General features: G+C 44.2%; 1 long non-coding RNA gene across 3 annotated transcripts in view; it reads right to left on the bottom strand.

Moving 5' to 3' along the window:
* Positions 1 to 17297, bottom strand: part of LOC307108168 — a 185377-nt gene that overhangs the window by 102800 nt on the left and 65280 nt on the right. For all 3 annotated transcript variants that reach the window (XR_013814285.1, XR_013814286.1, XR_013814287.1), the window contains exon 5: positions 7738 to 7888. This is a non-coding gene — a long non-coding RNA (uncharacterized lncRNA). The remainder of the gene's footprint in view (positions 1 to 7737; positions 7889 to 17297) is intronic.

Here is a 17297-nt window from a genome sequence, read left to right as displayed (position 1 = left end):
TTTCAACCTCATCTTTCTGGGCTAATTATCTCTTAGAGCAGGGGTGGGGAACATTTTCTCTGCCAAGGGCTATTTATAACATCATTTGCAGGCCATACAAAATTGTCACCTTAAAAATTAACCTGCTATATTTGCTCAAGCATATAATTAACTCACCTCTCATGCCTTGGCGGGGCCAGACCACATGATTTTGTGGGCCTTATATGGACCATGGGCCAGACGTTCCCCATCCCTGTCCTAGAGTTTTAATCGGCATTTCCTGAGCTGTGTTAAGTTTGCATGGGAAAAAAATAAATCAGTACTAGGAATATTTTTCTTCTAAATGTATTAAATTATACATATAAAACAGTTTTAAATTGCTTTAATGGCTGCAAAATAACAAGCCCGTAAGAAATGGTGTGCTTACCTCAGTCCTGGCGTACCAGGAGGCCTGCTGAGGATTCATCTGTTGGTCACATGAAACCTCTGCCAGCCCTGGGCTCTTATTCAACTGGATAATTAATTATTTCTGTCCCAAGCGACCTTTACCTTCTAAACAAGCTATTCTGCATCCTGCACACATTTTAAGGATGTGTTTTATTTTTCCCTTCGTTATTTTATTGACTGATTTTTTTACTAAGTAATACAAGCACATAGTTACAAGGTACATAAAGAAAAGGCTGTTCAGTGAAAAAAGTCATTCTCTGTTCTACCCTTATCTCCCTCTCACACTATTCCCTTCCACACAGAACGACTCCTACTGTTTCTTATAAATTCGTGCAGATTATGTACTAACATAAATACATGCCGTTTTGCACAAAAAGATGCATTTCCAATATTCTATTATTTTGTCATTTTAATTTTTGGTCAGCACTCATTGTAACTTACGTTACTGAACACTTCCTATTCCACACTGAGCAGTAACATCTGCTGTTACAGATAGGTACTGTTTGACATAAGTGCGCATCACCAATCATCACTTCAAGTAACATTCTATCCTCCAAAAGCTATCGAGCCATTTTTCTTCCCACGATTAACTTGCTGTGGAACATTAATTCTCAACATACGACATGCATCTTCCAAGGGAAGGATCAGAATCTGGAGTGGGGAGGGCATGAACGAGCAGCTCTCCACCCACTCCCAAGAATTCAGGCACCTGCTCCTACGCTGAGCCCCCCACCCCTCACCTCACCTATGGAATACGCCCTGCATTTAGTGAAAATGTGTTTGAAGACAGCTCTCAGTGCAGTGCTGTTCGAGGGAACCCTCTACAAATGACAACCCTCACAGCCACGCTGCCCCACAGCACACCGGCCCCCCACATGTGGCTAATGAGCACTTAAACTGGCCAGTACAACTGAGGAACTGAGTTTTTAATTTAACTTAATCTTAATTTAAATAACCACATGTGCCTAGTGGCTACTAGTGCTAGTCTACTGAATGATGGGTAGATAGAAAAAAAACCTGAAAGCCCTGTTATAAAACATAAAAACAATAAAAATATGTGTGTCTGAATATGTATGGTAAGCATAGTAAATTAAGCTCAAGATCTCTGAATCTTCTTTCTTAACATACCCAAGGCTGAGTGGACTATTTCCAAAAGTAATTTCCTTAAAGTTGGAACAAGCATTAAAGATATGTTGCAATTACCTCTAAAATCTGGAATTAAAATAGTTTTAATTTACTAAAACTCTGTTTGATTAGGCACTCTGTTTAAAATTTTTCCTGGCATGATGTTGCCTGTGGAACACACTAAATTAGCAGTTACTCTATTAGATGAAAAAAAAACAAATGGTGGAAGAGTATATACAATATTATGGCAACTGCGCATACATGTGTGCACATGCACATGTATGTTTGGATATGAAGAGGATTCATCTGAAACAGTGCTGTGCAGCAGCACGTGCTGCAGTGATGGACATGCTCTGGGCCTATACTGTCCATCAGGATAGCAACTAGTCACATACGGCTACTGCGCCTTGAAAGGGCTCATCTGACTGTGGCACTGAATATTATAATGTCCAATGTAATTTCAATTACTTTAAATTTAAATCACCACAAGCAGCAAATGGCTATCTTATTAGATGGGACAGATCTAGAAGAACAAATCTCAAATTGTTAAAACAGCTACTTCAGAGGGATTACAATTAGAGGAAAGAAGATAATTTTTGACTTAAACTGTATGTACCACTATATTGCTTCGATTTAATCATTTAGTTTTGTATAATAGGCATGGATCACTCATTAAACAAATAAATAAAAAGTTGTGCCCTAGCTGGTTTGGCTCAGTGGATAGAGCGTCGGCCTACAGATTGAAGGGTCCCGAGTTTGATTCCAGTCAAGGGCACATGCCTGGATTGCGGGCTCAGTTCCCAGTAGGGGGCGTGCAGGAAGCAGCTGATCAATGATTCTCTCTCATCATTGATGTTTCTCTCTCTCTCCCTCTCCCTTCCTCTCTGAAATCAATAAAAATATATATTTTTTTAAAAAGCTGTTATAGTCAACCAGACTGCTTTAACAAATTACCATATACATAGATGGGATGACATAAACAACATAAATGCCTTTCTTACAGTTCTGGAGCTGTACATCCAAGATCAAGGTGCCAGCATGTCGAGTTCTGGTGAGGGCTCCCTTCCTGGCTTGCAGACAGCTGTCTTCTCAATGTGTTCTCACATGGGGGAGGGGGGCAAGTTCCATCTCTCTTTCTCTTCTTACAAGGAACTAATCCCATCATGAGTACCCCACCCTCATGGCCTCATCTAAACCTAATTATCTCTCAAAGGCTCCACAATGCCTGTAAGCTAGCATCCCCAAAACAGCTTGGTCCTAGGCAGCCTGCATATTCACTCAAAATCAAAGTTGCTTTCTTGTACCCCATAAAAAGGTTAAGGGGCTTGCCACGGTCAGGAGGAGGGGGAATAGGGAGTGACTGCTTAATGGATGCAGAGTTTTCTGTTCGGATGATAAAAATGTTTTGGAACTAGATAGAGGTGTAGTTGCACATGATTAACATATTAAATGCCATTGAATTGTTCCCTTGAAAATGGCTAATTTTAAGTTATATCAGTGGTTCTCAACCTTTCTAATGCCACGACCCTTTAATACAGTTCCTCATGTTGTGGTGACCCCCAACCATAAAATAATTTTCGTTGCTACTTCATAACTGTAATTTTGCTACTGTTAATGAATCGTAATGCAAATTATCTGTGTTTTCCGATGGTCTTAGGCGACCCTGCTAGCGGTTCTCAACCTGTGGGAACCGCTAGCAGGGTCGCCTAAGACCATCGGAAAACACAGATATTTACATTACCATTCATTAACAGTAGCAAAATTACAGTTATGAAGTAGCAACGAAAATTATTTTATGGTTGGGAGTCACCACAACATGAGGAACTGTATTAAAGGGCCGTGGCATTAGAAAGGTTGAGAACCACTGAGTTATATGAATTTTACCTAAAAAGAAACCACCCAAGCTCAGCCGATGTGGCTAAGTGGTTGAGCATTGGTCCATAAACCAGGAGGTCACGATTCGATTCCCAATCAGAGCACATACTCGGGTTGTGGGCTTGATCCCAAGTGGGAGGCGTGCAGGAGGCAGCTGATCGATGATGTCTCTCTCATATCAGTATCTCTCTCTATCTCTCTATCCCTCTCCCTAAAATCAATAAACATGTATTTTTTTTCAATCCCCCCAAAAAAAATATTTTTAAAAAAGGTAGGAAGCGGGGGAAACATTCCTATACTCAAACACAGTACAATGGCCCAGCACCACCCTCCCCGTGGGATTCTATCTTCCTGTTCTTTTCAACCCACCTAGCTCCCTTCCCCTAACAAAGTCATCTTTGCCCGTGCTTAGTGACACTGGAAAACCTGTTGCTCTTCAGTTGTTCTCTGTCAATATTTTGTCATCTTGATCTGCAGTTTCCTACCCTAGTCCCTAAGGAGCTCTCCCTGGACATGCTACTGGACTACAGCACTGTGGGAACTGCCACGTTCCTTGTCCCCAGTGGCGAGAAAATTCCTCAGGAAACTGAATGCATCCTTGATGGCTCTGGCTTCACCCAGCCACTGTGGTTGATTCTATTTGAACAACCAGTGCGATCATTATGAGTGCGGTCAAGTGAAATGATAAACCAATTGACTAAACTGACAACTGGTTGGACTAAATTAATTAGCTGATGTTTCTAATGTATTATACCATCATACAGAAGCCCTTGATGGGAAGACTGATAGTATTTTTACCTCTTAAGGTGAAAATTCACCCACACTCTAAGCTGCTTTCTTGTACCCCATAAAAAGGTTAAGGTGCTTGCCAGGCTAGGAGGAGGGTGAAACTGAAAGTGACTGCTTAATGGATGCAGAGTTTTCTGTTCGGATGATAAAAATAGAGGGATGATGGAAAATGGTTTTCTTTAACCCTCTCCCCATATCCCGTCACATCTACTCCAGCAGTCCAGATCATGCTCTAGAACCATGTCTCCGAAACATATCTATATATATAAAAGGCTAATATGCTAAGTGTCTGACCATCCGACCAGTCGCTATGACGTGCACTGACCACTAGGGGACAGACGCTCAATGCAGGGGCTGCCTAGCTGCAGTGACTTGGCAGCAGTGGTTCTTGGGTGACACACCCTGAAACCAGAGAGGAGGGAGCCCTCGTGATTCCACCTTCGGCCGTGGGTTATGTTATTGCTGGGACACTGGCAGCCCAGAATCTGTTTTACAGGCTCATCTCAGGGCCTCCGAATTGCAATTCCTTGTGCCTGGAATCTCTTCACTGCACTCAGTGCTGTGGACTGAATGTTTGTGTTCTCCCAGGATTTAGGTATGAAAGCCCTGACACCCAAGGTGATGAATCTGGAGGTGGAGCCTCTGGGGGCGATTAGGTCATGAGCATGGAGCCCTCGTTATTGGGATTAGTGCCCTTATGAAGAGACATGAGACAGACGGTCTCTCTCTCTCCTCCATGTGAGGACACAAGAGGGCAGCCACCTGAAACCTGGAAGAGGCGCTCACCAAGGACCCGCCTGTGCTGGCACCCCCATCTCAACTCCAGCCTCCAGGACTATGAGAAACAAATGTCTGTTGCTGTTAAGCCTCCCAGCCTATGGTATTTCTGTCCTGGCAGCACAAGCTGACTAAGACACTCGGGTCTTTGTTAAATGTCACCTGCTCAGAAAGACCGGATGACTTAGCCGAAATAGCCACAAGCCCTTCCCTTCCCATTTCTCCCTATCCCTTTCCTCGGCTGCACTTTTCTTCACTGCGTTTCCTATCATCTGGCATTGGGTCACGTCTGCTGGGTGCCTCCCACTCCAAACAAACGCTCGAAATGGGCAGAACTGCCCTATCCTCAGCAGGCAGAATGGTGCCTGGCTGGGAGGAAAGTTTAATAAATATTTACTGAATAAATAAATAGTTCTCAAAATAATCTGTGAATTTTTTGTCTAGAATAAAACAATAAAAACAAAAGGAGCCAAAGTGGGAGAGGGTAGGAACCATTATGAACAGAGCACGGGAAACAGCTCTCTGAAAGGAACAGAAGCCGAGCCACAACTCAGGGCCAGGCCAGCGGGCCGGAGCAGCTCCTGTTCCTCAGGGAAAAGCGGAGATGCGGCTCCCAGCTAACTGTGATGGAGGTAACCGGGCGATTAAAGTTAAACTACTATTTCCAGTAGAAACCACCGGTCACTATGAACAATCAGAATGACAGATCTAGAAAGCAGTTCCCATAATCCTTTCAGATGCAAGGTACTTAAAATGTCAAACCCAAGGTGAAGTACTTTAAGGTGTAAATTTGAAGTTGGCTCTTAAGAAGGTAACAGAAGGGCAAATACAATCATTTGGTGAGAATATGTCACACAGGAGACTCACAGTGCTAACAAATGCACTATAAACTGAATAAAGGCAGCGTAATTTTCAGGCAGAAGAAAGACACTGCCTTCCAGCAAGCATACTGAAACCAATGGAGGAATAAAAACACGACATCACATAACTTTTAGCCAGTTAATTCTCCAACTCCTCACTGAGGCTAATAGTCAATGGTATAGTCCATTATATGTCTTGAATTCTGTTATTTGTGGCCCGCCCTCTGAAAGATGTGGGGAGTAGAAAAACTGTTCACAGCAGTGAAAAGCATGAGCTCTGCAGCCCACACTGAGACTACGGTCCCACTATGTGCCTGCTGTTTAAGAAACTGAGCAAATGCCTTCCCATCCCAGAGCCTCAGTTTCCTCCCCTGTTGTATTGGATATAACCAAAAATCTCACAGGATTTTTAAAAGATTATATAAAACTAGGGGCCCAGTGCACGAATTCGTGCACCTTGAAAGGAACTGTGATCTATGAGTCTGTGGCAGGCACAGGGGCGGGTCTCGGCCCATCCTCTGCACCCCTCCTGCCACAGGCCCAGTCCCCAGTCTGCCACAGGCCCACTCCTAAAGCCCCACTCCTGCTGCTCCCATGCACTGACCTGATGGCACAGGCCCCACTCACACCCGCTGACGGCATGGAGTGATTGGGGCCGGTGCCGTCAGTGGGTGCAAGCTGTGGGTGCTGCCCTGATCGCCCCTCAGGAGCTGGGGGAGGTGGAGAAGCCCTCAGGGGTAATCAGGGCCAGCAGCCACCACTCGCACCCGCTGATGGTGCTAAGTGATTGGGACCAGCGCTGGGCACCGGCAGCTGGTGCGAACGGGGTCAGCACCGGCAGCAGGTGCGAGTGCCGGGCAGGACTGCGGCATGTGGGAGCAAAGAATTTTCAGTAACCACCACAGGCTCGCCCTGATGACAGTGACCGGCGCCCTGCCTTGGTCTGGTGCCCCCACTCACCTGCTCCACCATCCCACTGTAGCCAAAGCCCACCATGTTCCGCACACACCCCCTGGTGGTCAGTGCACATCATAGCGACCTGTTGTTCGGTTGTTCCACCATTCAGTCTATTTGCATATTGGCCTTTTATTATATAGGATTACGTATATGAAATGCTCGGTATGGACTTGAATAGTACTTATGATAATGTGTTGGAATTACTATAACCATTTGATGTTTCTTATGATCACCAGAAGAGTGTCATTCTCACAATCTGCATCCCCAAGTGTCCAGCTCTGGATCAGAAGAGTTAATAAATCAGTGAATAATGTCTACTAAATATCCACGTTTTCATGTGAAAGCCAACCAAAGAGAGGTGGCAGGAGGAGAGAAGAGGGGGGAAAAACCTGAAAGGAATATAGAGCCTCGCACAGCAGCAGGTGGGGGTGGCGGCATTTACAAGGACAACAGGAAAGTAGGCAGCGAGCAGCAAGCTGCCACCAGCATCGCAGAGTCAGCACACGGAGGCATAGGACAGAGCACACCTGAGGCTTACTTGGCAGGAGGGGGCCCAGAGTCCACAAAGGCACCGGTGAGCTACACCAAAGACAGCACTTTAGAACACAGTAATAATAAAACTGATCTATCTGGGAAATTCCTGCCCACTTCTAATCTGAAAGATGCCAATCAAACCTTTCCCCCTAGGGACTATTTCTGCAGAGTGCAAAACGACTCAGCAGCAAGGAAGATGGTTGCTATGCACGGGTTGGCATAGCACCTAGCTAAGATGCAGAGTGAGGCCCATGCACACGCACACACAGCACGAGAGAGCCAGGAGCCCTGCCACGCTGCAATAAATTCCAGCTTTCCTCCAGCAGAAGGCAAAGGGCAGAAGCACAAAGAACGTTTTACTGCACTTACAGAGAAAACAGACATCAGTACTTGCCTTTTGACGGAAGTCAGTTTGACAGAGGTGAAACCAGTAACGATGACTCAGGCAGTGCGAAGGAAGAAAAACCAGGAGGTCATCGGGTGGTTGCCAAGGGACAGAGAAGGCTCGGTGGCAGGTGGGACGGAGCCCTGCTGCAGGAATCCACCTGACCAGAGGAAGGGGGAGGAGAGCATCACACATCTGAAGAGTGAATTAGCTTAGCAACAGTCACTATGAACAATCAGAATGACAGCAATCCAAGTAACATGGTGCAACTACTGCCCAGTGCTTGCAATCCCCGTACTTATGCAAACAGGTACCAAACTGCTCAGTTGTATGATTTTCTCCCACTCTGCTCAGCAGCCCAGGTGCAAGCAAAAGGACAACAGGGTCAGGATGTGTACGACTTTGGCAAAATAGTGATTTAAAATCTGGCCCATGGAGTCTAAGTTGGAGGGATATGAAGACAGGAAAGAACTGATGGATAGGTACAGCAATATTCTCACACCAGAAGAAGCAAAATTCACTAGCAGTCTTGGTGAAATCAAAGGAGAGGCGGGGTTTAACTGTGAGGGATGAGGTGGATGGACAGGTGGGTGAGATCAAACAGGCAATTTCTGCCTGCCTGATCTGAGCCATGAGTAGTCAAGGTCTAGGGAGTGGGGAGCTGGGGAAAGCTAGGGAGAAGGTCATAGGTGATGAGAAGCCCAAAACTCATGCAGTGAGGGAAATAAGTGGCTCATCCAATGAAGTGGGTCAGGTGGAGAACAGGTGTCAGTGGGCAGTGGGAGTAATGAGAAAGCCGGCAGGTGATGGTCGCACAGGGGCAAAGGATGGTTATACGCATGGCTGATGCTGGAAAGAGCACCTTCCTTTTTACAGGATGGTGAAAGTTGGGCACCACCAATTCTAACTTCTGAGTGATTTTGTATCTCTATAATGATAAAGCTAACTACCTACCTGATAGGTAATTTTTAATCTGAAAGATGTAAATAAATACTTCCCCTCCATTTAAACAAAATAAATACTAGTAGTCTATTTCTATAGATTGCTACAGGTTTCCAAAGATAAAATCTTCAGTGATTGGGAAACTCACCTTAATACCTTTAAAAGGGGTCATGCATTTACCCACATGCTTCCAGAGTATAAGTAAATTAATCATTGCTGTTAGAATTTTTAAGTGCCAAGTTTCTATCATACTTTACACCAACTGGAACCAAAGGTTTGACTTTAAAGGGGAATCTATTTTCCTTGTCTTTTATATTAAAGACTCAGGGATTTGGTATATTTTTTACTCTCCTCATCTCCCAATATTTTGTCACCGATTCAACTGATGAATCCCCTTACGACGCAGCATTTTGTGTTACTAAATAAGTACTTTATGGCTCCTCTACTCTTCTGAATAGACTCGCTCAGGTATTGTCTCCTTTGGGAAAATGCCATTGATATCCACCCTTCTAGTCCCCATTTTCCCAGATGGATGCTCCCAGTTCTGCAAGAGTACTCCCTGAACAGCTGTTAATACACTTAATGCATTTGTGCTTGTCAACCAAAACAAGCTTTATGACCTTAGACACACCTTAGCTTCCCTGGGCCTTAAGTTACTCATATGGAAAATAGAGGAAATAATAATAGCAACCTATAGGGCATTTGTATCAATTCACAAGTTAAAATTAATGTCTAGAAGGCACTTAGAACAGCACCTGGCATGTATAGTAAGTATTACACACGTTTTTTCTATTCTTATGACAATATTTATTTGACTGTCTCTCCTTTTGGACTTGTCAGCATCTTTAAAATGGAGACAAGATCTTAATCTCCATATCCCCAATGCCTCGTACAGTGATTGGTAAATGGGAGAAACTCAGTGAATGAATGCATCACAAGTCCATTAACAAATCATTTTTTTATCTCACAAAAGTGTAGGTATTAAAAGTGATAAGCCATCCTGGCCACTGATCTTAGTGGTTAGAGCATTGGCCCTCACAAACGGTCTCAGGTTCAATTCCTGGGTCAAGGGAATGTACCTGGGTTGCAGGATGGATCCCTGCCCTGATTGGGGCGTGTGCAGGAGGCAACCAATCAATGTCTCTCACATTGATGTTCTCTCTCTCTCTCTCTCTCTCTCTCTCTCTCTCTCGCTCTCGCTCTCTCTCTCGTTCTCGCTCTCTTCCTCTTTCCCCTCCCTTCCACTCTCTCTAAATATCAATGGGGGGGGGGGGGAGATATCCTGGGTTGAGGATTACCAAAAATAAAAATAAAATGATAAACCAAAGTATTGCCCTGTTTATAACCCACCTTGTTTAAAAATAACTTAAGACCGTTCATAAATTATAGCCTGGCATTTCAGATATGTAATTAAATGAAACAAGTTAGAATTAAGGGTAGAACTGCACCATCAATATCACTAAACTGTCGGTGTCAAAATGGCCTTCTTTAGAATTAAGTGCACTTACACCGAGTCTAAGAATCAAACATTTTTCACTTTTGCTACAGAAAACAGCATGCAGAACCTTGGCTCCAGAACACGATTTGCTCCCATCATTTCTTCCTCAGATCGAGGGGGGAGGACAAAACTGAACAGCAAAGTCTCCCACATAATCTGCCACCTGTCCGTGGTAGAAGGATCAACGGGGGTGTTCAAAAGAAAATTCAAATTTTGGGGGATACAAGCCCCAAATGCTCCTAAAGCCCCCAGGGGCTCAGAGCAGGGAGCTGGCCATTTTCCATATTTCATCTTGTGTTTCACATTTCTTCCCATCACCTGACCTAGGGTCATTACGTAACCCTCTTTAAAAGTAGCACTGCTAATAGTTTAATATTCTGGTTCTTTTCAGATTATTTCTAGCACCACTGACAATGAGTCTGTCAGATAACTAGTAGGACTTTCCTCTTTCCCTGGTGCATGGAAAAAAGCCACCTTACTCATTAAAATAGAATTTCAGGCAGGTCCATGTGAAATAAAGTCTGGGAGTGTTAGTGTTTCACAGGATAGAAATGTATGTCATGTCCTTGCTGACATCCAAGCGAAGCCTATATGAAAAGGATGAGGGAAGAGTTCTAGGAAAACCTTCAGCCAATCCCGGCTGTGTCTGCTTGGCGGCAAGAGCCCCTCATTCCTACTCATGGCCAGCCGGCGGCCTACAGAGCAGTAGGTGGCAGTGGTCTAAGAGAGAATAAAATGACTAAAGCACTGGGACAGATAAATATAAATTTGAGCACTGAGAGAAGAAACAAATGGTTAATAAACTTCTCCACATCCTGGAATGTCTACTGATGAGGGCAAACGTATGCAAGCTCCTGAAAAGATGATCTGCTTTTCCAAATAACTTCACAGCCAAACGAAATCACTTGAAGCGGTAACTTTTTCCTGCTTTCCCAAACGAGCCAGCATTATGTACATGAACATTCCCATCAGAGAAGAAGCATTCAAAAGGTAAGGATAGAGCACAACACACACGTCTTAATAGTGTTTTTCTACAATTAAGTGTTAAGCTTTTTATTTACTTATTTTAAATGAAAAATAAAGAAAACCGAGATCTCAATCCGACAAGGGGGATTGCATCTGAGGATTAAAATATCCAAGTACCTACTTCTTAATTCCTCATCTTTTAATACTGCATAAATGGTTGCCTAGGAAACCTCCTGACTGGATGAAGAGGCTCAAATGAACTCTCATTTCCAAGCCTGCAGGTATGACTCACTACCTTTGCTCCCACAAGTAAGTCCTCCTGCATTCTTAGAGGCAGATATTTTTGCAACCTACATGATATTAGAAAAGCAAAACGAGAATAATTATTCATTTTGAATGCAGATTTCTAACAGGAATAAAAGTTGAAGACAATGATCTATTCACATCGAGCGCAGAAGAGAAATGCATATTCTCAAATATGCCCTTATAATCTGTATCAGATAATTGTGGAGTGTTATTTTGGGGGCAATATGTTGATGTGACAGTGATTAAACGTTACAATAAAAGAGAACAGAGAAGACATTGAAATACTAAGACCACAGGGACACCAAAGGCAAACTGAGGGATGTGGCCTCCCAAATCTCTGCAGATTCACCCTGAGGTCAGGCTTCCTCACTTTTCTTGCAACCTGGTTACACTCTGCCCCCGAACCCGTAAACAGGACAAGAAAAGCAGCATAGGTCACCACATGCCAGCAGATGTGCAACCTGGGGCAAGGGCACCTCTGCAGGTGCCGTTTTAACCACCGCAGATGCACTGATGGAGGCTGCAGTAGATCCAGCCAGGGGGACTTCTAACAAAGGCAGAATCATTTGTAATTAGCAGTAAATTAGAGCAGGAATAACTGACAACAGCCTCAAGGCCAAGGCTGAGGTCAGGTGATACCCTGGTTCTAAAACTGCTTGGTTTTTTTTAAATGCCTCCCTTCGTCCACACTCCTTTGCAATGAGACAGGGCCTGTCCTCCCATCAAAAGGTGAAATCTATTTCTCCACTCCTTTGAATCGGGACTGGTGCTGGGCCTGCGTAGACGAATAGAATGGGGAGAAGGTGGCTTGGAGCAGGTTCTGAGCCAGCAGGAAGGGACTTTGCAGCATCTGCTTTCTGAAACTGCTTCTGGGACCTCGGACACAGATGGAACCAGCGGGAGATGGAGGGGGCAGAAATTCTGGAAATATTACAACCAGAGGAGAAATACAGAGGATTTCAGAGAAAAAGCCCGCCTCCCTCTCCCCCCACCAAGGGGCCCTGACTCCCTTCTCTGAGTTCTTGCCCTCTGGCTGCTTCCTCTACCTCCTCTTCATCATCCTCTTAAGAACTTGATCTCTCTTTTACTGTGGTAAGAACCACCACCATCTAAATTATCACACTCCACTCCAGCTCCGGCGAGGGAGGGGTGGGGAAGACTAGAGGCAGGGAAAGCCACAGGCTGCACTCAGAGCCCGCATGCTCTTTCCCTAGACAGTTACGATGTTCTGCTTCCCGCTTTCCCTGTTGCTCCAGCCTCACTGCAGCTAGTGCACTGCCCGTGCTGAGGGCTGGGCTTTAAAACTCCCCCTCGGTGGCTCCCAGTGCCCTCAGGATAACAACTCCAAACTCTCTAGGCTGAGGTTACAAAGACCTTCCCGCACAGACCCCTAGAAACTTTACTGCACTCTACAGTGACCTTGAACCTGTAAGAGAAAAACTGTCCCGATCCTGGTCTAGAACAGAGAAGCAAGTTGCCTGCTCTCTAATCCATGATACCCTAGTGGGAAGACACAACAGCATTCCGGATGAAATGTTTTGTGTGTGTGTTTCTAATGCAGTTTTCTAATGAACTTTAAGAAGATTAAGACTTGTTCTAGAGAACTCATTACCATCCACCCAGCTGACTGTCAACTCTAAGTTAAGAGTCTAAGGACTTTTAATGATGATTTAGTCCTTCTTTTCTCCTACAGTATGTCCCTACCAAGAGTGAATCTACCAGGGGCCTCTTCCTTGCACTGCAAAAACTGTAATAAAACGTTGACACATACTCATAACTAAACTGTTTGAGAAATTTTCTTTAACAAACCCTAACCTCAAGTTGGTCCGTTGTCAGTTCCTCCGGAACTATTGGCCTTGAGTGTCAGGGCTGCAGGCCCTCCCAGCGGCTTCCCGATCCAAGCTGCACCCCCACTGCACGCCCTGCATCTCAGGAGACTGGAAGCTTACTGAAGACAGCACCGGCCTTCTTATTTCTGTACCCCCGTCTCATCACAGAACCTGGTTCAAAATGAGCACGTAATAGTCCTGGCTGGGTGGCTCAGTTGTCTGAAGCATTGTCCCCTACAACAAAAGGTTGTGGGTTTGATTCCCAGCCAGGGCACATACCCTGGTTGTGAAGTCCACCCTCATTGAGGTGCATACAGGAGGCAACCAATCAATGTCTTTCTCACATCAATGTCTCTCTCTTTCTCCCTTCTCTCTCTAAAGTCCATAAAAACACATTTTTTTCAAAATGAGCATGTAATAAATGTTTGTTTAAAGAATTAATGTTAAGTTAGGGCAGGAATCAACCCCACTTCTAGATGCTCTGAGTTTGGAATAAGTCAAAAACAGATAAGATAGCTTGATATTAAGATTGTGATTTCTGGATCACAGTGTTAGAGACAAAGCTGGAAAAAAAAAAGTACTAAAACAGATCATCCCTATGCAGCCTAGAAGACATCCCTGCGATGCAGTCTGGTTCTGCAGACAGCCTCCCTCAGGACAGGGCTGGACTGGAAGCCATGAGGCAGCCCACGTGGCCTCTCCTGCAAACCAGCACAGAGCAGGGGCGTGAGGACTGGCTCGAGTCCACTGAAAAGCACAGACAGGCAAACAGGCAGTGGTTTAAATGTAAAATTTCTGGAAATTTTACAACCAGAGGAAAAGTACAGAGGGTTTTAGAGAAGAAACAAAATTCAAAGGGGGGAAATAAAAGCAGGATAACAATTTTAAAGCATCCTTACAACGCTGAATCTTCCTGGCATAAGAACATAAAAATTCAGTTTTTCATGAAAATACATTAAGTCCTCTTTTAGATGTAAAGGCCTGAGAGAACCAGGCAAATTCAAGAGAGACTATTTTCTGTTTGTTTGTTGGCTTTGGATGGGGGTTGGAGGACTTCTCAATGCCTGAAGGGAAACACAGCCTCGGCTCCTGCCCATTTCCCGCCATCGGTCCTATCTCTGGAGCATGCTCCTAAGGAACACCCCCACTGAAGCCTGGCACCATGCTGGGAGGAGACCAGGCAGACACCCAGGGACTTTGCTTTCTCTCTACCGGTTACCAGCCTTCCTGTCACTTAAGAAGACTTGCATTTGATGCTAAATTTTGCAAGTGTGCTTGCAGAGTGGTACAGTGAATGGGTGGCAGGGGTTTGCTGCTGGGGTTTCTCTGGGGGTGCAGGGAGACTGAGCAAACAGGCGTGTACGTGGAACCTTGTCCCCACAGAAGCCATGGATCCTCTCCCAGAAGCTCAGGAAGGTCCAGGCACAGCACAGGTGGTCCACACGGATGGTTTTTGACGGATTTTCTCGGATTATTCTAATTCCACACGATAGGCCATGGCTCTTCATCCCAGTATATTTCTCCCCACATGGCTCAGCATTTATCATCTTTTTAAAGATCACTTCAAGAAAGTGACTGAACAGTGGCTGCGGGGAAGCACCCCTGCCAGGTCTGAGCAGTGGAAACATGCCTGACTGCGCGCAGCACGGGAGCCTGCAGGTCCCGGGAGGGCAGCCTGATGCGGAAAGGGCAGGTACAGGCCTCCTGCCTCCGAAACCGGGTAGTTTTCTTGGCTCACTGCAGAAAAATGAGCCAGGACATAGCCACAGGGCTGATGCTTAATAGGCCTTTAGCCTACCTGAGAACAAACTGACTTTTTATATTTCGTTTCACCATGCTCGGCCTTTCCCAATCTTGCACACCCACACTTAGAAAAAAGAATGAGTAATGTCAAAACTAACAGGACACTGAACAGCCCTCACAACTGAGTTATCAGACGTGTGCAGCACGAACACTGCGCTACATTCTTCACATACATGAAAACTTTAAAGGAGGCTTCTTTTAGCACATGTGGGAATCCCCCCTCCCCTGAGCTTAAGAATCTGTTGAGTGACTGAAAGCAGAATTGAGGGGCCAGGAGAAGGATTTCCCCTGTGGCTGATTAAAAGCACTCTTCTGTTTTTGAGTTGTCATACCATGAAGTGAGCCCTCCGAATGTATTTTTTTTTTACCTTTCCCCCAGTACTAGACTAACACTGACAAAGACAAAATACTCTGTCACACACAAAATAATTTCTTAAGTAAGTTCACAATAATGAGAAGAAACATGATGTTCTAATATTTTGGAAATAGACCTTAACTGGTCCACCTTAACGAAATGTTGGCAACTACGGATGAAATTAAATGTCTGGAAATGTGCATTTGCAAAATTGGTCATTTTTGGCATCATAAACTTTATTACAAGGTTTTTTTTGAAACAGTAAGTTACCTTAGAGCACATAATATGATGATTCAACATTATATTTATAATTTCAAGAACATTCTATTATATGCTAAAACAGTAATTTATTCTTTCATTCTTATTTAGAAATGGACCTGAAGTGAAAATGCAAATTAAGTCATTTGAGTTGAGCACAAAAGAGTAATCAGCCAAAAATAATCAAATTCATTGAGAATTTCACCTCATGAAAAACACAAAAACAACGAGCAACCTGTAACCTGAACTTCTAAGGTTCGGCTACTTTATAGGTAGCAGAGGTGTGTGGAGGGCTAAACCACCTGCTATGATGTCAGAATATGTGTCAGAAAGCATTAAAGAACTCATAAATCTTTAAGGCCATTACACACAGAGAAAAACTTCTGTCAAATGCATTAGAATAAACCTATTTTGGTATATTGATTAGATAAGCTTCAGTATGGATAGAATGTTCTTAGGCTAAACTTCCTTCCCCAACAGTAAAAGAAAGATGAGGCTCCCTTATGCTAGAAGAATAATGCATCAGCTGCAGCCACCTGAGCAGGACGGAGTGGACCAGAGGCACAAGGATGCAATGTGCAGGGTATGGAGACCCTAAAGTAAAGCCAATAAACCAAATATATAAGGACTGGAGGAAAGATTCAACACAGCTAACTACGTCAAATCCTTCTTGGGGCCTAGGCAATTTTTATCAATTCCTAAGGCTTTAAACACAAAATCTATATAGAGTAAAAAATAAATTATAGCCATGGTTCAAATACAACAGGGTACAGATAGAGTAAACAATGAACAAAATTCTTTAATTGATGCCTGATAGGCGTGGCTCAGTGGTTGAGCATCGACCTATGAACCAGGAGGTCACAGCTTGATTCCCAGTCTGGGCACATGCCCAGGTTGTGGGTTAGACCCCCCCAGTGTGGGGCATGCAGGAGGCAGCCTTCATCAATTACTCTATCTCATCATTGATGTTTCTATCTCTCTCTCCCTTCCTCTCTGAAATCAATTTTAAAAATATATTCTAAAAAACTCTTAAATTGAGTCTACACTCTGCTCACTGACTTACTTCCAAAGAGTAGAGTATGGAAAGGGTGTAGGGATAAATTGACAGTGGAGAAACCTGGCAAACGCTCCCTTGGCCAGGTATCCAAGGTCACATCATCAGAGGTAAGTCATGTCAATTTCAAGTTCCCTTCACACAGTGGGATGAGAATGTCACTTCACCTCTGTGGCCTTCCTCTCAAAAACCCCAGTCTAATAATCAGAAAAACGTAAGAAAACTCCAAACTGAGGGGCATTCTACCAGCATTCCTCAACACTGGCAAGGTCATCAAAAACAAGGCAAGTCTGAGAAACTGTCACAGGCCAGAGGAAATTAAGGCAACATGATGACAAAATGTTATGTGATATGCCAGGTAGACCCTGGAACAGAAAAAGGACATTAAGAAAAAAATTAGTGAAATCTGCATAAAGTGTCGATTTTAGTTCACAGTAATGTACCAACGTTTGTTCCTTAATTTTGACAAATGTAACAATGCAAGTCAGCGATTGGAGTAACTGGGTGAGGAACATATGGGAACTCTCTACTACCTTTGAAACTTTTCTTCAAATCGAA

The sequence above is a fragment of the Cnephaeus nilssonii genome (genome assembly GCF_951640355.1).
Source record: "Cnephaeus nilssonii genome assembly, chromosome: 12".
Taxonomy (NCBI): domain Eukaryota; kingdom Metazoa; phylum Chordata; class Mammalia; order Chiroptera; family Vespertilionidae; genus Cnephaeus; species Cnephaeus nilssonii.
Note: the sequence above shows the minus strand (reverse complement) of the source record. Positions and strands in the feature narration are given on the sequence as shown.